We start from the raw sequence: 25881 nt of genomic DNA, 5'->3' as shown, positions 1-25881 counted from the left end.
AAGCCAGCTGGAATAGTTTCCTTGACACCCCATAAAATGCAAACATATAAATAAAAAGGTTATGGGAATTATTAAAAGTGCTGAATACAGATAAAATTAGTTATACAGTTGAATCATATTGATTATTGGATTATATGAACTACTGAGATTATCATTTGTTTATATGCTGCCTATTTTCATTTCTAATTTGAAAAAATATAATCAGTCTCAATGCTATTAATAATCAAAGAAAACTATTCTGGCAATAAGAGAAAAATAGTCACCTAGAGAAATAACCCTATAGAGCCCAAATTCTGCTAAAGAATGAGCCCTGTATTTACTAAATCTGTCAGGAAAATCCAGGATAACCTCTCACATTGTCATTCAAGGTAAAACATGGCTTTTTCTGTTTCTTTCTTTTCCCATGATTCTTACTCTTCTAATGGGGTCATTTCTAACTTGACAATTCAGGTGCCTCATCTCTGCTGAGCATATTTTCTAATGTGTCACCGGAGTGGTAATTTATCTCTCCTTGTCCCTTATCACTGGGTATGAAACATTTAATAATTGACACTTTACACGGTCTGTATTAAATCATTTTGTCAGCAGGCTTTCATTTATTGGGCTCCACACAATCATAGCTCTTGGTCTCCATGGTTTGAAAAGAAGCAAATGTATGTTTTCATGAGAAACATCACCTTCTTCAATGGTAGCAATGTCAAATAGTCATCATGTTTCTTCTCTAGTGAGCTTCAAATACCTGGAGAAAGGGAAAACAGTTGCCAAAGTTCAGATCCTACATTCCTGGAAATTACAATCAATAAAGAAAAGGGAAGTACTAGGATTAGAGCAAAAATGGTGCTGTACTAGGAAGTGGAAGAGTCTAGAAGCCCTCTGGTTTTATGACCTTGAGCAAGGCTTTATCTCTGAACCTATTTTTCATCTATAAAATGAACAGATTGTACAAGAGGAGCATTGACTCACTCTAGCTTTAACATGACTTAATTCTAGGTGAATGACTCATGTTACCTCTTAAAGAATAAAAATGTTGTGAAAACCATTTTATAAATTATATGTGGGCATTTAGGCCTAAATATGAATACTGAATGTCTCTTTGTTTAGCCTGAAGGAATGAGTCCAGTGATTGTATTTGAAACACCACGTGCCTTAATGGCATAGGAATAGCAGAGCTAATGGAAGGTTCAATGTTCTTTTAATAACCCCCAACACACACACACACACACACACACACACACACGTGTACAACACAGAGTTTCTGCTATAATTCCTTGATAGATATAGTCATATTAACACAAAGAACAATTAATTACAGTCCTGACTAAGGACAAAAAAAGATAAAGGGTACTTTAGGAAACAAAGAGGAAATTAGAAGTATTTTATGCCTTGCACGTTGACAGGTGTGTTAACACGCTGAAAGGAGGGGGTAAAACCTGTCATTGCAACTACTATTAAAAAAAAAAAATTTCCCAAACAGGTCAGTGTTAAATTAAACTTGTTTTGGAGCACAGTATTTATAGTACACAGACTTTATCACAGATCATGCTCCCTGAAACATATGATTACTCCTTAAAACCTGATATAGCCCAGCTGATGCACAAGACAAACACCATTAAGTATTTTACCTAAGTAAAATTAGAGACCGAAAGTAAACATTGCTAAAAATTTAACACACTCCTTCTAGAAGCATACTTATAATGCTGTGTTTATATTTGGTGTGTCAAAATGACCTGTGTTTTTTTTTTAAGTAAAGGATAACAATGTAATGAGATGATAAAAACAAACCAACAAAAAACCTTGGCTTCTTCTCATTTTGTAGTATGCTCTGGCTCACTGACACTGAATAAACTTAGAAACAGTATCTCTGCAGTTTGTTCCTGATACTTTCCTAAGGTGCAAACATTTATTTTTTCTGTTCATTTATTTGAACAGATCTGCCTCTTAAGAAGCAAATTAAAATTTTATTTGTGACTTTGCATTAGTGTGAAAAATGCCATCTGGAACAGCCTGAGACACGATTATCTCATTTAGCCTAATGGAAGTTCATCAGGTAGCTATGGTTCTGGCACCGAGGAGAGAAACTAACAGGCTTCACTCAAAACAATAGGCTATTAATATTATTAATAATACCAAAGAGTTTTGTATTATTTCCTACTGAGAAATTTCCTATTTGACTCTACAACATGTTATTGTAAAGAACATGGACACACAATATGGTGGATATTTCCTGAAGTCTAATTTGTGATTATAGAAAATTTATTTCATTGGCTGATAACAACATAAAATCATAAAATTTGCTGAAAAATATTCTCTTGACAAATAATATTAGATTATGTTCTTCATGCCCTAACCCTGAATAAAATTTAAAAGATACATATAGAATATTATTTTTGTTGTTCTAGTGATATGTAAGGATTACTTGATATTTTATAATGAATCAGAGATCATTTTAAACCTATCGGCCATGATTCAACAGATAACTGTATTAATTTCTAGTAGTACAAAACTGCCTTCGTATTTATTTTCTAGTAAGGTAAACAAATGAGACAATGAAGAAGAAAAAAAGACATTCTTTTCTATTAAAATTAAATTAAGGGGCATCTGGATGGCTCAGTGGGTTAAAGCCTCTGCCTTCGGCTCAGGTCATGATCCCAGGGTCCTGGGATCGAGCTCCACATCAGGCTCTCTGCTCAGCAGGAGCCTGCTTCCCTTCCTCTCTCTGCCTGCTTCTCTGCCTACTTGTGATCTCTGTCAGATAAATAAATAAATAAATATTCTTTAAAAAAATAAAGTTAAATTAATTTTTATTTTTCACTATAAAATAATACATGTTCATTGTAGAAATATGAAAAATAAGGGAAGGAGAAAGTAAAATTAGTCTATAATTCTGAGATTCACAAATAATGGGTGAGCCTTTCAGACTTTTTTTTTATAATTGTTATAGATTTATATATTTCTAATCAAACAAGTGACACATAAATAAACGTTCCATGAAAGAAATTCAAATGTTATTACAAAAGGCATTCAGAAATTCCCCCAACACACAAACACACACGTGCGCGTGCGCACAAAGATCACACTCTAAAAACCAGTTCTATTCAAAGTTTGTTATGTATTCTTTCAAATAATTTAACATGTACTTTATACAAATACATGTATTTTATAAACAGATGTATGGCTTATTAAAGAGATAACCTATATTGTGATATAATTAAATTCATCTAATTTCTCCTTTGTGATTTTGATCTTTCTGTCTTCTTTAAGAAATCCTTTCTTGTACCAATATCAAAAATTATTCCTCTTTCTTTTCTGTCCCAGCTTATTTCTTTGTTGTTAAGTCTTTAACACTGGTAGAGTCTGTATTTTAGAAAAAAAGAGTTTTAATTTTTATTATATTTTATATATGTATGATATATTTATATGTGACACATAAATATATATTAATATATTTTATTCATATATATTCATTCAAATATATATTCGTATATATTCAGATTTCACAAGAGAAAGGGGAACCCTCTTACACTGTTGTTGGGAGTGCAAATTGGTACAGCCAGCCTGGAAAACAATATGGAGGTTCCTCAAGACATTAAAAACAGAGCTACCCTACCACCCAGGAATTGCAGTACTAGGTATTCATCCCAAAGATACAGATGTAGTGAAAAGCAGGGACACATGTACCCTAATTTTCATAGCAGCAATGTCCACAGTAGCCAAAATGTGGATGGAGCCGAGATGCCCTTCAACAGATGAATGGATAAAGATGTGATTGATATATACAATGGAATGTTACTCAGCCATCAAAAAGGATGAATACCTACCATTTGCATCGACATGGATGGAACTGGAGTTGATTATGCTAAGTGAAATAAGTCAAGCAGAGAAAAATGATTATCATATGCTTCACTCACGTGTAGAACGTAAGGATAACACTGAGGACCACAGGGGAAAGGAGAGATAACTGAATGCGAAGAAATCAGAGGGGGAGACAAATCATGAGAGACTCTGGACTCCAGAAAACAATGTGAGGATTGGAGAAGGGAGGGTTGTGTGGGGAGGGGGTAACTGGGTGATGGGTATTAAAAGGGAAACATGTCGTGATGAGCACTAGGTGTTATACACAACTAATGAATCATTGGCTAAGTGACCATAATAAAAATAAATAAATAAATATCCATAAATTTTAATGGCTTTATTAACATTTCTATCAAGTAACAATTATAGCATATGTATAAATCTGTTCCTGTATTATTCATTCTCTTGCAGGATTGAATTTATTCCACTTTTACTAGCAGCACAGCATTTTAACATAAGTTTGCAACATTACCTTAATACCTGTGTAGGAACATTCCCTGAACTATGAATATCCTTTTATAAAATTTCCTAGATATTTGTGAATTTTTATTTTTCTATGTGTATTTTAGAATCACAATTTGCACAATTGCAAAAATAATATGTCTTGGGTTTTGATTTGAATTTCAAAAATGGCATGCATTAAGAAAAATTGACATCTTGGGATGCCTGGGTGGCTCAGTTGGTTAAGCAGCTGCCTTCGGCTCAGGTCATGGTCCCAGCGTCCTGGGATCGAGTCCCACATTGGGCTCCTTGCTCAGCAGGGAGCCTGCTTCTCCCTCTGCCTCTGCCTGCCATTCTGTCTGCCTGTGCTCGCTCTCTCCCCCTCTCTCTCGCTGATAAATAAATTAAATCTTTAAAAAAAAAAATTGACATCTTTATAACACATTGTCATTTCATCCACTAACTTGGTATCCCTGTTTCTTTGGAAGTTCTAATATGTATTTAACACTTCAAAAACTTTGTGTAATAGGCTGAGTAATGACCTCCAAGCTGTCCATCTTCTAATCCCTGGAACCTGTAACTATTATTTTATGTAGATGTGGAAATTATCCTTGATTATCTGCGTAAGACCTAAACATAATCACAAATGCTCCTAGGAGAAAATATTAGAAGTTTTGATGCTGAAGAAAAGGTGTGTGACCATGGAAGCAAATATAAGAATGATGTACCATAAATTAAAGAATGCTAGCAGCCACCAGAAACTGCAAGAGTGAAGGAACATACTCTCCTCCCCTAGAGCCTGAGGCAGGAAAGCAGTTCTGCCGACACCTTAATTTCTACTTAGTGAAACTGTTTTTGGACTTTTGATCTCAGTAACTATAAGAGAATAAGTGTGTATTCGTTTAAGCCAGAAATTCTCTGGTAATTTTTTAGTAGCCAACATTATGTGGATTTTGATAACAGTCCTATCTAGTTTTTTGGGGTTTTTTTAGATTTTATTTATTTATTAGACAGAGAGAGAGCACAAGTAGGCAGAGCAGTAGGCAAAGAGAAAAGCAGGTTCCCCACTGAGCAGAGATCTTGATGTGGGGCTCGATCCCAGAACCCTGAGATCATGACCTGAACCAAAGGCAGAAGTTTAACTAAATGAGCCATGCAGGCACCCCTCATGTTTATAGAGTTTTGTTGTTGTTGTTGTTGTTGTTGTTTTGGTTCTTTTCAGTTGTAGATAATGCAGAATTTCTATTATATTTTTAATTGGCTACTATAGTGATAAAAACTTTCTTGATTTATATATATTGAACTAGTATTTATCAAAAGTATTAAAGATTTGTTAATCTTAAGACATTCTATGTAAATGATCAACTTTTTTTTTTTTAAGATTTTATTTATTTATTTGACAGAGAGAGATCACAAGTAGGCAGAGAGGCAGGCAGAGAGAGAGAGGAGGAAGCAGGCTCCCTGCTGAGCAGAGAGCCCGATGTGGGACTCCATCCCAGGACCCTGAGATCATGACCTGAGCCGAAGGCAGCGGCTTAACCCACTTAGCCACCCAGGCGCACATAAATGATCATCTTATATGGTTTCCTTAGCCATTTCTTATGTATCTTTTTGCTTCTTCATTTGTAGGCAATTGATCAGGATTTTCATGTTGAGTAATAGTAGGAATTATAATCCACTTTGCCTTTTCAACATCAAGGGAACACTCGTAATGTAATGTATCTGTGTTATATATGCTATTTGGCCTGGTTTTATTTTATATAGATTTTTTGAGGTTAAAGAAGTTGCTTTCTGTGCTATCAACTCAACTAAGCTGGAACTATTCTCCAGAATGCACTTCTCCTATATAACTCCCAGTTAGAATTGGCTGAAAGAGGAATATTTTTAGAAGTTGAAAGTTATAAGTGAAGTAAAGGTGGCCAATACCCTCTGCAGGTCAGTGTGGTGAGATGAGGAGACAGCGAAAAGCATTAAGCGCTGGCAATTTTTATGTGGCTCTCACTTCTGCTTCACACCCAGTTCTCTTGACTGCTGACCATGGAGATCAACTGCAGTTCCAGACCTACCACCTGATTCTTGGTTGGATCTATTTGTTAGCTTCCCATATACCCAGCCATGAACCCTCCATTTCCTTACAGGGGTATAGTTGGCAGAGATTATAGATTCAATGTGTTAGCTTATAAGGCTAGATAAGGTTCTCACGGGGTGCCTGGGTGGCTCAGAGGTTTAAGCCTCTGCCTTCCGCTCAGGTCATGATCTCAGGGTCCTGGGACTGAGCCCTGTATTGGGCTCTCTGCTCAGCAGGGAGGCTGCCTCCCCCCCCCCCCCGCCTGCCTTTCTGCCCACTTGGGATCTCTTTCTCTATGTCAAATAAATAAATAAATAAAATCTTTGGGGGAAAAAAAAAAAAAGAGAGAGAGAGAGAGAGAGAAAAAGAAGAAAAGGCTGTAATGGTTAATTACAGACTGAGACCAAAATATGAGGTGACTCATGTTAAATTCTGTTCTCACGCCAGAAATTCTTGGTATCTAACAGAGGAAGATACACAAAGATGAAGAGAGACTCAAAGCTGGAATGGATTTATAATGTCAGAGCTGTTTACCCTCTCCCTAATTACATCCAATAGGAAGTTGAATAGAATACCCTTAAAAAAGGCTTCGAGAAATATATTGGATGTAGAGGAAAGACATCCTTTAACAACATTGTAATGGCTATTCTCTGCAGAGTAGAAATAACAGTGAGAAATGCTGCCACTGAAATGGGCAAGGACCATGGGGTAGCATTTACTCATTAGGGACATGGTGCATGTGATTACTGTAATGAATTCACAGAGATCATTTGCATTGGCTAATTGATCATGATGTCCTTGGACTGCAATAAGTGGGAAACCTACTAACATTTCATTGATTTGTAGCAGTAAAAAAGCTCAGAAGTCTCATTTGATCACAATAGAGTCACTTCTTAACTCTCAAGAGTTGAGCCAAATCACAGACCCATTGTCTCTTAATTAAGAAGAGGAGAGATCCTTCTGCGGAAGGATCTTAATTTACTGCAAATTTTAAATCTACCTTCTATCCTTCCCTAACATGACTTGTGGTCATTTGCCAGGATAGCTCTTCACTGAAAAAGTGAAAATAACCAGACTTACAGGGATACTGGACACTAGCCCTGATGTGACTAATACTTGGTGACTCCAACAACATTGTGGTTCACCAGTCAGTTGGGGTGCTTATAGAGATCAGAAGATTTAATGAAGTTTTAACTCAGATCCACTTTGCAGTAGTCTGGAGTGTTCTTCAGAATCTGCAATTTGTGTGTTAAAGTTGACTGATTTAACACCTCAGAACAGTCAAGACTACAAATGGTACAGACCCTTCAGGAATGATAGTATGACTTGTCACACTAGGCAAGGAATCATGACCAAGAGAAATAATTGCTCAGAGACAAAAGAATATTCAATAGATGTGGGAAGAAATTATAACTGTCACTTCACCTATGACCAAATGAACAGCCACAGAAAGAGAATTTTGGAATATGTCAGTATTTCTTCCTTACTTTGATGTTAACCAATTATGTTTTCTTTTTCTCTACCCCTACCCCCATCTCCTGTTGCACTACTATCATAAAATACCTCACTGTTCACAGGATATCAAAAATGGAATGTTACTCAACCACAAGAAAAATGAACCAAAGATGGATAGAGCATAATGTGGAACTTTTGAATCACCTTTTGAGGAGAGGGTTTGGTGCCTTCAGTTGAATGAGAGCTGGTTACTTCACGTGAGATGGCTTTGTTGTCATTTGTTTTTTTGACCATTAAATGTATTTAAAAATGTGTTTATAAAAATCAAATTGACTAGAATGGACAGTACTTTTGGAATTTTGTTAAATATATGTTAGAGTTGGCCAAAGGAAAATTTGGGGTGAATTTTAAAAAATGGATGCAGAGGCAGCTGTTACTCTCTGAAGTCATCATGGTTAAGTGTGGTAACGTACAGACATAAAATTGCCAGCAAATTCCAACTTGTCTTCAAACTCCTCCACCCACATGCAGCTTTTCTTCCTAACTGTTGAACCTATTGACTAACGTTGGCCCCATGTCCTTCACCAGAAGCTAGACAGTGGACCCATAATGGTGATGTCTCATAGAGAGCTCTCCAAAAGACCTCCCTTAGTAGTTCCATTTCAGTGGTGAGATGAGCTAGGTTTTTAAGATTTTCTGGTTGGTGACTAGTCCTATCACTCAACTTCCTTCTCAGAACTTCAATATCTAGCTCCTCTAGCAGTTGTGCAAGGTCAAAACCCTAACCCTGTAAATTAAGGTGAGGTTGTCTCCTTCATTGAACACACTGATCTACATCATGTAGATGTAGATCACTACACTTCCTACATCGTGTTGGTTAGTTGTCACTGGGCAACAAACACCCTAACACTGAATGACATAGTGCCAGCCTGGGGTTGCAGTTTGTCTTCACATTCCTCCATCCACATAGAGTTTTTATTACTTCTTAGGTAGCAGAAATAGGACAGCTGGGTAGTTCTCTGATCTGGCTCATGATCAACTGACCTGTCTTAATGGGAAGTTATGGGACTGGAGGTTAGCTGGTCTAGAAGGTTACAACCAGGACAATTCAGTTCTGCTCACATTTAACAACCAATAGCTTGCTAGACTGAGCTTTTTCTCATAGGAATGGTGAAGTCTCAAGAGATAGCTAATCTAGGCTTGTTCTCGTAGTGAAGGCAGATGAAGGATGTAGAAAATCTCAAGCTCTGTTTTGAGACTATTTTGTGCATCAAATCTGTTAACATCCTACTCACTGCAGATAGTCATAGATAGTCATAACCAAAATCAGAGGGAGAGGGCATCACATATTTTTAAGGAAAGGAAGCATGGATAAAGGGAGATTATTAACTGGGGCTATCAATGATATCAATTTAGCACATATTTCTAGTTTTTTAATGTATGGTTTTATTCACAAAGTGGAGGATTGAATATGTTAATGGTCAAAGTTAAGAGATGGTATAATTGTTGACAATATTTGCAACACAGAAAATCAACAAATTGCTATTTTTAATGTATAAGAAGAATTTAATATACTTAAAAATCACACAATAGAAAAATGGACAAATAAAAAATTAATAAATAAATAAAGCATAAACCAAAATATAGAATAATCATAGATCTTTAGCTTTGTTAGTAATAAATATATAAAATCAAAATAATATTGAGATACTATTCCATAAGCATTATTAACAAAAACAAAAAAAATGTAAGTCTGATAACAATTACTGGCAATATAAATTAACATATCTTAAATCCATTGTTTTGACAGGAGGAAAATAAGTAAAGAGAATCTCGTGTGTGTGTGTGTGTGTGTGTGTGTGTGTGTGATTAAACTACACATAAGTGAGTGCTTTTGGGGAGAAAGAATAAGTAGTATATGAATGTAACATTAATTTAAAAATATAATTAAATCATACAAATACACACTCACATAAGTGCATGTACACATATACAAGTGACCAAGAATAATTTTTTTTTTTTTAAGAGGGAGAGAGGGGGTGTTCTCAGGAGTGGCAGAGGTGGGTGGGAAGAATGGAGCAAGAGGCAGAGGGAAAGGAAGAGAATCTTAACCAGGATCCTGCTCAGCACAGAGCTGGGCTCAGTGGTTCTCATGACCTAAGATCTTGACCTGAGCCAAAATTAAGAGCCTGATCTTAACCAACTGAGCCACCCAATTACACCTGGCCAAGAATGATTTAAATAAGCTGCTGTGCTAATAACTCAAGATTACAATCAATCCTATGTCTTAAAAAAAAAAAAAAAGAGAAAAAAAGAAAAAAGAGAGAAAGACCTATGTCTTCTATCTAATTAAAAAAATAGTTGTGGTACCCAACCTCAAAAGTGAACCCCAATGACCCTAGTATGCATGCAGTTGTATATTCTCCTTTTATATTAAGTAGACCTGACCCATATAATCAATAGGATGTTGTGGGTATCAATAGGATAGAACAGATCACATAGAAATTATATGACATGAGCTAAGTATGAATTTGTTACACATTAATTTGTGTTATGACAGCACTCTATTTCTTTTTTTTTTTTAAGATTTTATTTATTTATTTGACAGACAGAGATCACAAGCAGGCAGAGAGGTATGCAGAGAGAGAGGAGGAAGCAGGCTCCCCGCTGAGCAGAGAGCCTGATGCGGGGCTCCATGCCAGGACCCTGGGACCATGACCTGAGCCGAAGGCAGAGGCTGTAACCCACTGAACCACCCAGGCGCCCCACAGCACCCTATTTCTATATGCAGAAATGTGTATTAGCTACCAATTGCTGTATAACAAATTATCTCAAAACTTGGTAGCTTTAAACAACCATAAACATTTATTAGCTTTGTTTTTTGGCCCATAAATTTGGAATTGGCATAGTGGGGTTGTTTTGGTTTGGAGTTTCCCCTTCATAGACAAGATGCCAGCTGAGGCTATAGTCATCTGAGCCTTGACTGCAGCTGAAGGATTTGCTTCTGAGATAGCTCATTCACTTTGCTGTCAAGTTCGTGCTGGCTGTTAGTAAGTACAAGAACTGTTTCTCACCATGTGAACCTTTCTATAGCACTGCTTGTGTGTCCGTAAGCCATGACTTTGGCTTCCTCCAGAATGAATAATCTAAGAGAGAACAAGTCAAAAGACCCAACATCTTTTATGACAGCCTCAGATATCACACACCATTTCCTCTATTCCCTATAGGTTACTAAGGTTACCACTATTCAATTAGGTAGGGGACGACACAGAATATCATTAACAGGACATGAGGTACATTGAGGGCTTTGTATGCGTAGATCTATATCTGGATTCTTTATTCCATTCCACTGGTCTACTGATTGACTTCCACCAAAATAACACTATTTTAATTAACATAAGTAACAAATATACATTCCAATCTGGTAGGGAAAATACTTCCTCTTGTTTCTTCTTTTAATGTGCATTTATTTTGCCCTATGAGTTTTATTTTATTTTTTTATTAAAGATTTTATTTATTTATTTGACAGACAGAGATCACAAGTAGGCAGAGAGGCAGGCAGAGAGAGAGGAGGAAGCAGGCTCCCTGCTGAGCAGAAAGCCCGATGCGGGGCTCCATCCCAGGACCCTGGGATCATGATCTGAGCTGAAGGCAGAGGCTTTAACCCACTGAGCCACCCAGATGCCCCATGAGTTTTAAAGTCAAGCATAATTTTCCATAAAAAACCCATTTTTGGATTTTGATTAAGATGTAATTTAATTACTATATTAACTTATGGAAAATAAGGATATATGGAAATATGGAAAATGGAAATATGGAAAAAATATGGAAAATAATGTCTCTCTAATACTGAACCTTCATATCCATGATCATATATGTTTTGCTTAATTTATTTTCTTTTAAAAAATATTTGTATGGAGATACAATTGAAATATAACATTAAATTAGTTTCAGGTGTATAACATAATGATTCAGTATGTATAAATTATTAAATGATCACCAAAAATCTAGTCAACCCATCCATTACCAAATAGTTATGTAATTTTTTCTTATGATGAGAACTTTTAAGATCTATTTTCTTAGTGACTTTCAAGTATGTAATACATTATTAATAACTATAGGCATATACTGTACATTACATCTCCAGGACTTACATATATTATAATTTATAATCAATTTATGTTCATCTTTATATTTATAATCAATATCAAAATCAATAATTGATAATACATTGTTTTAAAATATTTTAGTAAAATTTATTTATTTTCTTATTATAATCCCACAGATTTCTTGTTATGATTATTCTTATGTACATTACAAATTTGTTGTAATTGTGAATAGGATAATTTTATAAAAATTTTAGTACATTTCTTTGTTGCTGCAAGAATTGTTCTTTTTTTTGATATTGTATCTCATATACATCCACATTGTGGAATTCTCTCATTATTTCTAACAGTAGAAATTTGTTAAATGCCATTTAACAAATTTCCTTTTGATCTATACATCTAAAATATAAATCACATTTCCTATATCAAGTGACCACTCGTAAAGACTTCTAAATTCAGTTGTATTATGCAAGTGGCCTGTTGTGATCTAACTAGAAATAGTCTATGTGAATAAATTGGTCACAAATAATTGTCAAACATAAAAGACATAACAAGAGATAAAATAATTTAACATTAGTTTCTCCATCACCTCTTTTTATTTCTTATTTTTAAAAGAGAATTAATTATTATTATTTTTTAATTTCCTTAAGTAATCTCTACATCCAATGTGAGACTGAAACCATTACCCTGAGATCAAGGGTCATATGCTCTACCAACTAAGTCAGCCAGGCACTGCTTTCTATTTCTTTTAAAAGATCTTATTTCAAATGTGAATGAGTGTCTAAGTATTTAATTTAGAATGTATGTTTTTAATGCTTTATCTTTGGAAAGCTGATATATTAGCCAATAAACCACTATTAATAAAATATTTGTTATATATTTTTCCAAATTAAGACTGTATATAATTTGTAGAAAAACACAGTTATTTACTACTTTGAGTAAATCTTCTTTGGTACGAAGTTCATATGTTAACCTATTTGGGATGAATTGATAATAAATTCTAAAATTATGACTTATAAAATGCAAAATTTATATTCACAGTCATCTACAGAGTTGTGCATTAAAAACTGGTATTTGTATATTTCCAAACCTTTGGGGGTAGGCTGAAAAAAAAAATCATTTGAATTAGGAAAACATAAAATCAGATTAACTCTTTGATTTCAATCAGTGTTGGTCCAGGTTCTTGGATGGGTTTTTTCAATTCAGAAAAGGTGATTTTCACTGGTTAAGACAGCCTTTCACTGATTTAGCCAGATTTTGTCTCCATCCTTCTTTTATGACATATAATTGGCATACTTCAGGTAGACATATGGTGCACAGCTGCATGGTCCCATTTTTTTAAAGCTGGCATACCTCTTCTATTTTGTCCCTTTAACTCATTTCTAGAACTCTTGATGTAAATTCCCAGTTTCTTCCTTTAAAATGATAAAAGGTAGAAATAAATAAATAAATAAATAATAAAAATAAATAAAAGAGAATTATAAAATAAAAATGTATTTTCTCATATATCTAACCTGTAGGTAATAAATAGGTATAAAATAAAATTTTCTCAAAATGAAGTCTTTAAATCAGAAATATTGAATTTCCTCAATACAAGGAAACTTAAGAAATTATTTAGGCATGAGGATGAAAAGGAAAAGATCAAGAACTTGGATAATCAGGGAAGTTTGGAAACAAATCCAAGTTGTAGATGAATGAATAACTTGAGAAACCAATGTAATGTTTCCTCATGCCAATCTGGCTTCTTTCCAGTGTCAATGTATGTGAAACATTAAGCCATTTCTACTTACTGGCTTTCTTTAGTGCTGCATTAGTTCTAGCATGCCAATTAGAATAGTCAACAGATGTGAAATTTAAAATGTTCTGGAATAAAATTAATTATTTCCAGAAGAAAAATAATGAAACTTAGATTTGTAAACCTTAGAACTAAAATTGTATATTTTCAGAGTCCTGGTGCTCAAAAAATATTTAAAGCTTTCCTTAATACCTGTTATAGAAAGTCATGATTCATTTGCATTAGGAAAGTCTTTGGGGTTAACACATACAGTTTGAGGGAGAGAGAGAGAGAGAGAGAGAGAAAGGATGTGAGATTTCACATTCATGCATATCATGTCTTTTTTTTTTTTAAGTGAGTTTTGGTAATACACAAATTGCACCAAACCTCTAGAGTTCTGTTAAAGAGGAGAAAGAAAAATGCAGCTATGATCTCACCTATCAACACCCCCAAACCAGGTAATGGACAGAACTAGGAAGTATAGTATTCTGCTCAGAGAGCATTGGCATGGACAGATAACCAGAGAGACCCCAAACACAAGAGCACTACATGATCATCTTGGCATTAACTCCAACTTCAGAGAGAAGCTGAAGAAGGAGGAAGAGGAAGAGGAGGAGGAGGAGGAGAGGGAGGGGAAGGGGAAGAGGAAAGAGAAGTAGATGTAGAAGGAGAAGTAGAAGAGGAGGAGGAGAAGGAGAAGAAGAAGGGGAAGGGGGAGGAGAGAGGAGGAGGAAGAAGAAGAAACAAGTTTATTGAGATCCTCACAGGGCAGAATCAAGACGTCCAATTTGAATCTATGTCAGTTATAGATGAGATCGTATCATGATTCTTACACAGCTACTTTGTGAATGAAATATATTCTTTTTCCAATGTAGTTTTGATATTTGGCTGAGTACTCTCTCCACCCATGTATTAATGTGTTCTCATACTACTTCAGATAATATTTGGACCACTGACCTGAACTCTAAGCCACATGTTTTTAGAATATTGAATGGTTTGGCTATCAAAGGTTAGGCAAACGTGTTCTAGATAAAGAATGGCCTGACAGTGAGGGGCATTTGTCCTAAAAGCAGAGTCTTATGTACAAAAACATCCCATGTAGTTATTCATCTTTTCTTCTTTAATTCATTGACAAATCTGCAAAATTTACGGACTGCTGTATTTTAGGGAATGGAGAAAGAACAATGGAGGAGGCAAACGACGTCTCTGCCATTCCAGAACTTGTAATTCTATGAGCAAAACCAGAAAATATATATGTTAAAAATTAAATCTGACAATTGTAGACTTGTTTAGTTCTATGAAGTTGTGAGAGGAAAAGAGTTGAGCCTTCTGAAATGGAGAATAACCTCTTCTTCAAAGGTAAACATGGAATTAATTAAATGGTTAAAGATTAAATGCTTAAATAATGAAAAGAAGCCTGACTGGAGAAGTTTGGATGAGCCTCAAAGCTTATATGATTCTACGAACCGTATTTTTAAAAATAAAATACTAAATTATAATGAAAAAATTAGGTTCAGGTGGCTAGTGCAATTGCAAGGTCTTGAAACATACATTTCATTTATTTCAAACAATTTGAAATATAGTAACCGTGGTTCATACCATGTAGTGTATTTGGTTAAATAAACAAATATAGGTTTCTATCAAAAATTCAATGGGAAATCATCAAAATGATCAATTTTGTAGCTGACTAAAAAGTAGGATAAGAAGTATACGAGAATTTAAGTGCAGTCTGAGCCATTGGTGTTAAACAAATGAGAAATGATGGTGGCTTGGTCCGCAATGGCAAAGCACAAATGAGGACGAACCCGTGATGTGTGGAGATAGTGGTGACAGAGTTTGCTAGAAGATCAAATGCAAAACATAGAAGGAATTCCTGAATCAAGGAAGATTTATTTACTAAGGTGGAAAGACCAAGGGAGGAATAGTTTTGAGAGTTTATTTTAGAATCTATTAACATTCACATTGGCAACTACATCAAAAAGTCAGGATTATGATGGTTGGAGAAGAGAAAACTTATGATATTCATGGGAGGAGGCCAGCATTATCCAAAAAGTTTAGTGAATTTCAAAAAGCTATTCAAAAGTGTGCAGATATTTGAAAAGGGTCAGTACTTACCCAGTAATATTTTAAAGCAATCACTTTGGTGAAATTTAGCAATTGGTTTGTGAGATTATAACTTTCTTCTCTTGTTATACGGGGCGATCTCTTCATCGGAGTCATCAATGAGAGAAGATGCCATGTGCACTCAACTGGAAAGATCGACATATGTGATCATAACATTGCTCAAGATATCCTTTATGAGATCGCAAAGAGAAGAGAAGAAACTATCCCCAGCTGACCCATTGTTGGCTCACTTAGGTTCTCAAAAGTTATTTGATGTGCTCTTAGAAATCCCAATGTGGGAATCCTTCCTTCATATCTGCTACTATGACAGATGCTAGTATTGGAGAACTGTGGACTAGTAGGAGAAGTACATAAGCACACAAACAATGTAACAAATAAAATAAAGAGCATAACATGCTTTTATGATTAAGCACTTTGGAGATGATGCAACGAGAAGGGGAGATCAGACAAGACTTTTTGAAGAGAATGCCCATGTTGAGTCTAGAGAATAGCTAGTAATTAGGGAAGCCAAAAAAAAAAAAAAAAAGTTCATTTTCAGCTCTGCTTGGCAACTTGCAGTAGCAGCACTAACCTACTCAATTTGTCTCTGGAAATTTCAGGGGAAAGGCCTTCATTATGTTGAGGCTAAACAAAAATCTGTTTCCAGTTAATTTTCATCCATGATTGCATGTCTGCCTTTTGCAGCTGTACTGTGTGTCTGCTTCCTCTCACTTGACAGGACTTCAAGTTTTCTCTTTCAAAGGGTTATTGCCCGGTTTCTTAACCTATTTTTCAATAATGAAGTTTTAGAACATTCACCATCCTAATTACCATCAGCTGGACACACTCACTTTCTACAATGCTCTTAACTTATGACGTAGAGAATTAAGGACACCATTCAAGCCGAATTAAAACACCAAGGAGAATTAAGGCAGAAGTATTTTGTCTTTAGAGTATTAAAAACAACGATTCTAGTGGCTCTAAAGTGGTAGTTTTCACATAATCCATAATTTGTGCAATCAGACACATTTGTGCTTTATCAAAGGTTTCCATAGTCAGGCAGTATATTAAACACACATAGAAGGTAGATTTATTACTCAATAGATTTTATGGTTTCTTTGCAACCATTAGCATCTATTATGTGAATGTGAGTTTTGGCAAATGACATGACTACAGTGAATAGGTGTACACATTATCAAGGTTTTCCTGCAATTTCGTAAGAACCTAATTGTGTGTATCTAGCAACAGCAACTCCAACACAAAAGCAGATCTGGACATACATGAGTCCTTTAAACAACTTAACAATAAGGCCACAGTGCCTTACTCCAACTGACCTTCAAAATGTAGCTTAGATTTAGAACAATGATTCTAAAAAGAAGGTGGGAGGAAAAGGTGTAACAGAATCAACAGTGATCAGAAAGGCAGGATAAAACTGAATAATCTGTAAGACTTTTTCAAGCTCTTCACATACCTAAATCCTGAGATTTTGACCATAATTGACATTTCAAAAAATTTGATGGGGAAGAGTATATATCATCGTTAAGAGGATTTTTTTTTCCTACCAAGTTACTGGGGGTTTTTTTGTTTGTTTTTTAAGGAAAAGAATGAGAAAAAAAAATAATTAAACCCATAAATTTTGTGACTCTCCACCAAATTATTTAGTAAAATAGTTTTTGTTCTTTTGATGTGTTTTTTCTTGTTTTAATTTACATGTGTACTAGGCATAGAACAGGCTGGTGTGATCAAGAAATACAGTAGGAAATGTGGAAGGCTCCCGAAGAAGTATAAAATCAAAACTCTTCACATGCCTGTCAAGAATGGCTGTCCAAATATGTTTCAAGTATACTGAGACTTTCTTGTCTACTGAACAGCCCAAAGGGGTGTCTCAGGAAAACACACATTTGAAGGGTGTTGTGAGGAGACTTGCAATGATAATGATATAAAATAGAACTTGGAGAGTCACATCCTATTAGCAAGGCTGGAGACAGCAAGAACTGTTACAGCCACATTCTTTTTACTCCTAAACTATTCTTACCCTTTTGTTTTAAACAAGGACAATGCATCTCCCCTCCCAGGAAAAACAAAACAAAAAACAAAAACTGTCAAGTGGAAATTCTTTAGGCTTTTTGTTAGCAACTACAAAGGTTACATGTGCCATCAAACCCCCACCACGTTTCCAGTTACAAAAGAAGGGTGACTTTCTAGCTAAGGTTAATTTCCCCACTTGTGTTCTGCAGCCCATCCCTTCTGGGTTTTTGAACTCAATAGTCCATAAACAATCACATGTACCATGCTACAAATTATTTAAATGGTGACTGACTGAATATAACAATTAGAAGATACTCTTTGCTCAAGTGCATGAGCATAAAAAGACCTATTTCCCAGAGTCCTTACGTTTATTGTTTATTCAAGCTACGTATTCGAGGCTTAGAACGGGAAACATTTGCATTTTCTACCTATGCAGGTTCTTCTTTTATGCAGATAGATTAAAATATTTCATCACATCATCTTGAATTTTCCGAGACAAACTCTTTGCTTATAATCGATCTCTCTCACCTCCTTTGAAAGAGAATGGGGTTACCCTATTTCTTTGACTCTCCAAGTGGATCTTCTTTTTTGCCTTTTAAGGATAATAACTCAGGAGACACAGGCTCAGGTGGCTGGGATGGTGGGGGCCGCCATTAAAGTACGGAGGGGAGAACTAACAATGGCTATTAAGTAATATTTTCACCTGTATTATATGACCTGAAGTAGGGGGAGAAAAACAAAAAGTGATTATTCTCGCTGATCCTGCCTACTCTCTCAGAGACTAGGTCCCTTAGAAGGGTTGTGCCTATTCATAATCTTATAGTGGGCTTCTGCTGATGAGGGAAAAAAAGGAAATATTCTTTCTGGTTTCTACCCCACCCCCTAAAACAACAAGTAAAAAAAAAAAAAATGAAATGAAATGAAAATAAAAGAAAGAAAGAAAGAAAGAAAATCAAGGACTTGAGCCATTATCTAAATGAAATGATAGTTTTTTTTTTTCATTTTTTGATATATATTAGTTTGTTTTGTTTCTAAAATGAATGGAAAAGGGCTATAATTACTTAGTAAACAAGCATATTTGGAACTTCAAAACATAATAGATAATATCAGTATAGTTTTCTCTATCATAAGTGGATACTTAAAATATATTTTCTCAAATATTTTTATGACATATCACAACCAGATAAATTCTGATTAACTTGTTTTAAAGATGACTTTTTTTTTAAGATTTTATTTATTTATTTGACAGACAGAGATCACAAGTAGGCAGAGAGGCAGGCAGAGAGAGAGGAGGCAGCAGGCTCCCTGCTGAGCAGAGAGCCCCATGTGGGGCTCAATCCCAGGACCCTGGGACCATGACCTGAGCCAAAGGCAGAGGCTTTAACCCACTGAGCCACCCAGGCACCCCAAAGATGTCTTATTTGTCCACATTTATCATCACTGAAGACTCTAATTATAGCCAGGAAAAAGAAAGTGTGCAGTTTCTTCATAGGAACCCTCACTCTGTATAGGCATATTTTCAAGGAATGAAGCACATTTTGATATTATACTTCATTCTTATATTAGTCCCATCTAAAAGGTTTTCTTTTTTTAATTTTCTTTGCTTTTACTCCATATAATTTAGGGATCTTTGGTTGTTGTAGGTGCTTGGTTGTTTGTCTTCTATTATTCTATTTTGTAACTACAAATTGTTGATAATAATAGAAAAGATCCTTGTTGATAATAATATAAATACACTTTAGGAATGATACAATCTATTTTAGTCCTAAAGAAGATTATTTGAAATATTATATTTTATTATTATTTAGGTTATGAGTCAATTTTTTTATCTATAAGCAAATTCCAAACAGCATTATCAATTGCCTTTATACGTGTATGATCTACAGATTCAGCTTTGAATCTGTTTAAGCCTCTTATGTTTTCCTCATTAATTAATTAGCCGAAGAAATTCCTTATTGGTAGGAGCATCAGGATTTTACTTTTTTGAGAATTTTACTTCCTCCATATGCAAATAAATGTATTCAGGAATCTAAAAAGCTCTATTGCACCTTCATAGGGTTATACATTTTTCTCATATAATTATTGGTAAATAATGTGTCAGTAAAAATATACATTTTCTCATAAAATTATTGCTAAATAATATGTGAGTAAAATTCAGGGTTTTTTTTTTTTTTGGTAAGATTTTATTTATTTATTTGATAGAGAGAGAGAGTGACAGCAAGAGCAGGAATACAAGCAGGGGTAGTGGAGGGAAAGCAGGCTTCCCTCTTAGCAGGGAGTCTGATAAGGGCTCAAACCAGGATTCTGGGACCATGACCTGAGACAAAGGCAGACGTTTAAGGACTGAGCCACCCAGGCACCCCAAAATTCACATTTCTGGCTATGAAAACAATAATGCATTTTCCATAGCATGATGGATATCATATCAGTTATCATTGTAAATATCTTGGGGAATAACGAAGTTCTTAAAATCACTGTCAATCTTGAAACGAAGACCCAGAAAGCTATAAGAAACTTGTTGAAAAAATTATCAAAAATCTATAGGTGTCAGAGTTTTCTTAAAACAGAAGACCTTATATATTGAAAGAGCAGGGATTTGATGTATCATTTCATCAATAAGAACATGAAGTCTTGTCGAACAGTAACTGAAATGGGTATTTTACAAAATATACTGAATTCTAACCCTATCTCAAAAGCCAAAGCCCCATTTTGATGTATATGATTGGACCACTGTTGCCACCTGCTATATCAGATTGGTTCCGATGACGCTCGCATGCAATTATTGATTTATCACCACTGTCAGCGGCACATAGCACTCATTCTCCAGTGGGGTAGCACCACTCTAACCTTTCCCGTTGCTGATTTAGACTTTCTCGTTTCCGTTCTCTTTTGTTAATTCAAACCATGCCTGGTTGGGTTGTCATAGCCTGTCTCTGCTCTCCGCTGTCACATAATAGTTCTAGCTCATTCCAACAGCTCACACCTCTTTCAGGATTCTCAGCTCCCACTTGCATGACGTACTGGTGACCTTAGCTTCATTGGTATTCTGTGAATGTCAGAGATATGCTTGCCTCAGCTGCCTGGGCCCTGGTGAGCAGGTGGAAAAATGACCAGTTGAAAATGAGTTGTTAAGACCACTACAGTGAAAAGATTGATGCAATTAATTTTTCATTATGCACAGTGTCTGCGGATTCTAATCAGTTTGGATTGTTCCTCCTTTGAGGCACAAATAAAATGCAAATGGCTTTGGAATGAAAGGGAGCATTCTTTACGGTATAGACTTTCCAAAGCTGTAAAATGGCTCAGGACTAATCTGTAGTGTTAGAAATATTTTATGAATTAGGCCCTGGCAGGCTAATGTAAGTTCTTTCTGGGAAATCCAAGCTGTAGCAACTATAAGAAGCAGCTTGAAAGGTAGATTTCAAGGGCACAGACAGCAAATGGGAATGAGCCTTGAGATAAACCTTCCTGGATTGGAAAAAGAGTAGGGAAGCAAAGGAAATTTTGGTTTGATAAACTAATTGTAAATTAACATGGCACAATCTGCAGTCATTATGTGTGTAGATTTGTTTTCATAATCCATGCCAATCATTTTTGAAAACAAGAATATGGATTTAGAATTGTTTTTAGTCTCATGATAAAATCTTTGCCCCTCTGTTACAGCATCCCCTAAAATTTACTTTGTAGATATGGCAACCATCCATGATGAATTAACATTAACAAGTTAAATTATAAATATGCTTATATTATTACAGATCTCATTTTCTCTTAAGCTAAGGTCATTCCACTTATGAAACAAACAACTGACAATCTTTTAGGGTTAGAATGAATATACCAATGTATTTTCACTTACTTCAGTAGAAAATACTGCTTCTAAGTTATATATTTATATTATCTGGGTAAGATATTTTCTTTCATTGGGATTAAAATTGCTAAGAAAAATGTAGAGATATAATTTAAAAACTAGTACTGGTAAAATATCACTAGAATGGTCAACAGAAAAGAAGAGAACGTCTCAGTCGTTTGGTGTGTTTTAGAATTAAAATTTATTCCCATTAAAGATGTTGCTCAGCTCTCATTACAAAATTATTTGGATTTTTTTTCTAAAATATATAATGAGGAATTAAAATGTGCCTCTCGTGAAGTTCTCTTTTGAAATGTGATCTAAGTTGAAGATCATATTTTTATGAATTCTAAAAAGCCTTTTACAGCATTATTTGGTGACATGATTTAGGAACAAATAATAGGAACTGCCATTTTCCACTGTGGAATTCTTCCTGACATGAGAAACTGAGAAAACTATACTTAAACAATTCCTGAACAGAAAAGATATTAGTTATAATTATGTTTCACAATGCTTTCTTACAAAATTGACTTGCCTTAGAACATACCAAAAGTGTTAAATTTAAAGGTTCCACTTTCAGAAGGAATAACTTCTAAAAAGTCATTCTAGATGTGTACATTTTAAACCTGTCTCAACTCTCTCTTTAATATCAACTTAATCAATGAAAAATTTCTTTTGAGTGCACCTTCAGGTGTGTGAAATACAAAGAAACCTGTCTTTACAATTGCCCTCAATAAAATTTTATTCTAGGTCTTAAAGTTTTTGCCAGTCACCTACAATTCATGAGCAGAGAAAGCCTTCTTTCCTCTTTTTCTCTGCTTCTATTCAATTCTCACTTCCTTTTACTTGCTCAAGTAAGGAAAGCCAAATAGGCGAAGGACCCACCTGAACTCAATAATTAAAAATCACTTACAAACCTCTCTTCCCTGTTTATTTATATTTAAAAAAAAGAATGGTAGTTCAACTCAAAAACTTTCCTTTAAAAAAAAAAATATTTTAGGGACACCTGGGTGGCTCAGTGAGGTAAAGCCTCTGCCTTCGGCTTAGGTCATGATCTCAGGGTCCTGGGATCGAGCCCCACATTGGGCTCTCTGCTCAGCGGGGAGCCTGCTTTCCTCTCTCTCTGCCTGCTTCTCTGCCTACTCGTGATATCCGTCTGTCAAATAAATAAATAAAATCTTTAAAAAATATTTTCTTTACTTATTTATTTGAGAGGGAGAGAGAGATCACAAGTGGCAGGCGAGGAGCAGAGTGGGAATGTGAGGGAGACAGAGCGGGAAAGAATCTCAAACAGAGGCCGCACTGAGCAGGAGCACACTTCAGGGCTCAATCTCATGATCCTGAGTTCATGACCTGAGCGGAAACTGAGTCAGATGCTTAACTGACTGAGCCACCCAGGCACCCCTCAACTCAAAGACTTTCTAATCTGTAGACAATATAAATAGGTAAAATTTGTGGGGAATTCCTGGTTTCCTCACACATTACCTCTTTTGAAGTATCTCCTCATTCTCTAGATACTAGAAGAACCTAAGTCAGTCAGTACATTTTCATTCAGTTTCTGAAATTATAAATTACTGATTCTAAAAACTACAAAATTATTCAATACCCTTATAAATGGGTCTACTTATAAATGGTCTACTATATTCCAAACACCACACTGACACTATAAGTATGAAAAAAGTCTTTGAGTATGAATTCATATTATTTCTAGAAAAGTTGATAGTCATGCAAATAATTATAAAATTCAGTAAATGTTATAAAATAGAAATATATGAAGTGTTATGGACACATAAAAGAGGAAGTTTTCATCTCTTTAGAGTAGATCCTATTCAAGCAGAACCTGACAAAATGAGTAGGTAGAAAAAAGAATTTAGATTAAAAAAAGAAAAGTCCTGTAGGGTCTATTGATTGATCCAAGGCTCATGTGGCTGTAAATGCTAGCATCCAGGGAATAAAATCTAGTAGTGATAATGGGTTAAGAATGTTAAAATCTGGGTGTCAAATGCATAAAAATAAATACAGTAAGAGAGAGGACAAGAGAGAGAGTAGTTGAACATATTAGGAAAAACCATTCGTCATAAAGGACACAGACAGAAAATAAAGATCCAATGAAAGGGAATTTAACTAAAAAAAAATTAGAAGATTTTTTTTAAAGGAGTCACTGCACAGTTGAGAGAAAAGAGATTCAATAAAGATGAACTCAAACTTGTTATACCAAGTGTTTTCAGACACAGAACTTTGAAATTGGAAATATAGCGGTCTTTGACACACAAACATAGACACACACTCACAGACACATAGCTTTTCACTTATTTAGAATAGAACATTTTATTGATTATTTAATAATCTCTGAAGGTTGGCTTTATTATCTTTTTGGTTTATTTCAGGTAGGAGAGGAGACAGTATAACATACTTATGATAGAAATATAAAAACACACTTGTTAGATATGATAGGATTGAGAATCATTGTTTTATCTATCAAAATTAGCTTCAAAGTGTAATCTAGTTTCAAGAACTGTTAAGGAGGTTAATTATATAAGGAAATTTATTTGATATGTAGGTGGAGGAGAACCAAGTCCTAGATGTCTGCCTGGATGGAGAATTGGAAAAGACAGACCTTTTTTTATCATTTTAACTTTCTCTTGATTAGATCTTAAACTATGATATTAAAGTCTGTCTTTCTCTGTAAGTGGTGCATAGGTGGCAAATGTCAAAAAATCATATAATAGTTCTCATTATTTCACCAAAAAAAAGTTTATCATCTATGTAGATCCAGATTCCCATATTCCCCACTATTTTCTAGTGGGGCAGTACCATTTCTTTGAACCCCTGGATTAGAATATTTTTGCATGAGATATAATAAGAATGTAAACATGACTATATTTGGCATTTCATTTAGTTTTTCTTTTTTTTCAGTCACCAGAAGGTATAAATTTTAACCAACTATGTAGAATATATATTTATATCATATTTATATTTATATTTATATAATCCCAATTTTAAATGTGGTCTTGTGTTTTATTACTAATTGTGTAGTTAGTCTATGCACAGTCTCTTGGGTATTTCTTAGCATTACAGAATCTCAAGTCTCTCCACGACCTATGTAATCCATATGGAATCCAAATTTGTATTTTAATAAGACATCCAAGGGATTTCAATGCACATTAAATTTAGTTTGAGAAGCACTGGTCTAGTATTTTGGTTGAATAAATGACATGTTCGTATACATTTTTATAATTATTGAAAATGAATACCAAATTAATTCCTTTATAATTGGGGATTTTCTCTCCTGTAATGATATATCTCGTTAGTAAGTTACAGTCATAAGTATATGTTTAGCAAGGCCAAAGCCAAATGTGTTGTCTGGATTTAAAGATTTGGGAAAGAGATGGCTCAGACCTCAGGGTTTCATTGGCTTAAGTCTATCATCTAAAGAGTCATGGAAAGGAAGCAAAATAAAAGCATTCAAAATGGATGAGAAGCAGCTTCCAAAAGGACTATGGAAAGTTTCTAACCTAGATCTGCAATTTTGATGTGTACTTTTTGTGTGAGATTGAGCATATACTTGCAATTTGAAATCACACCAGTTCTCCTCTCCTACCTAACCTTTTACAATTGATAAAAAAAAAAAAAAAAAAAAAAACATGGTTCCCCATGATACCAAACGTTATACCTTGGGGTATAAAATGGTTGAGGGCATCAAATAACCTATAATATAAAATTTGATGTCTGAGAAGATCCCTTTAGTAAAGGTATGCTAAACCGGCAGCAAAGCTTAATGTCTTTCTTTTCCTTACACATATTTCCATAAAAGGAAACACCTGACATTTGAAATGGGATCATTTTGGATGTTAGAATTCAGATGTATTATGACAGTATGACAGTATGACAGTTTTGCTTTAATGTTCCAACATTTTTTTTTATCCTAAAGTATGTAAATATATCCAAAGATACCTAAAATATACCACTTTCAATTACATGGGAGTTTTGTTGATCCTTTTAGCTTCATAAAAAATTGTCTTTAAATAATAAAGTAAATAACAATAGAATAACAATAATCGTGGGAAAGTCTTGAGAGAACTTATTTATTTACGTAATTTCTACACTCAGCGTGGGGCTCAAATTTATGATGACAAGTTTAAGAGTTACATGCTCTTCCAAGTGAGCCCTGAGGAAACTTGTTAGTTATTTGTTTACTTAGCAGAAATAA

At 34.8% G+C, this 25881-nt stretch overlaps 1 long non-coding RNA gene across 2 annotated transcripts in view; it reads right to left on the bottom strand.

Moving 5' to 3' along the window:
• Window positions 1–570: 570 nt before the first annotated feature.
• The window catches only part of LOC101690684, a 52902-nt gene continuing 27591 nt past the window's right edge, over window positions 571–25881 (bottom strand). The window contains exons 4-6 of one of the 2 annotated variants that reach the window (XR_200347.3): window positions 15812–15945; window positions 13276–13337; window positions 571–739 (exon numbers count right to left, since the gene is read on the bottom strand). This is a non-coding gene — a long non-coding RNA (uncharacterized LOC101690684). The remainder of the gene's footprint in view (window positions 740–13275; window positions 13338–15811; window positions 15946–25881) is intronic. The other variant, XR_001181482.2, reaches the window with a different exon arrangement.

Source organism: Mustela putorius, unplaced genomic scaffold, assembly GCF_011764305.1.
Source record: "Mustela putorius furo isolate JIRA1106 unplaced genomic scaffold, ASM1176430v1.1 tig00000430_pilon_pilon_pilon, whole genome shotgun sequence".
In the NCBI taxonomy this organism is placed as follows: Eukaryota; Metazoa; Chordata; class Mammalia; order Carnivora; family Mustelidae; genus Mustela; species Mustela putorius.
Note: the sequence above shows the minus strand (reverse complement) of the source record. Positions and strands in the feature narration are given on the sequence as shown.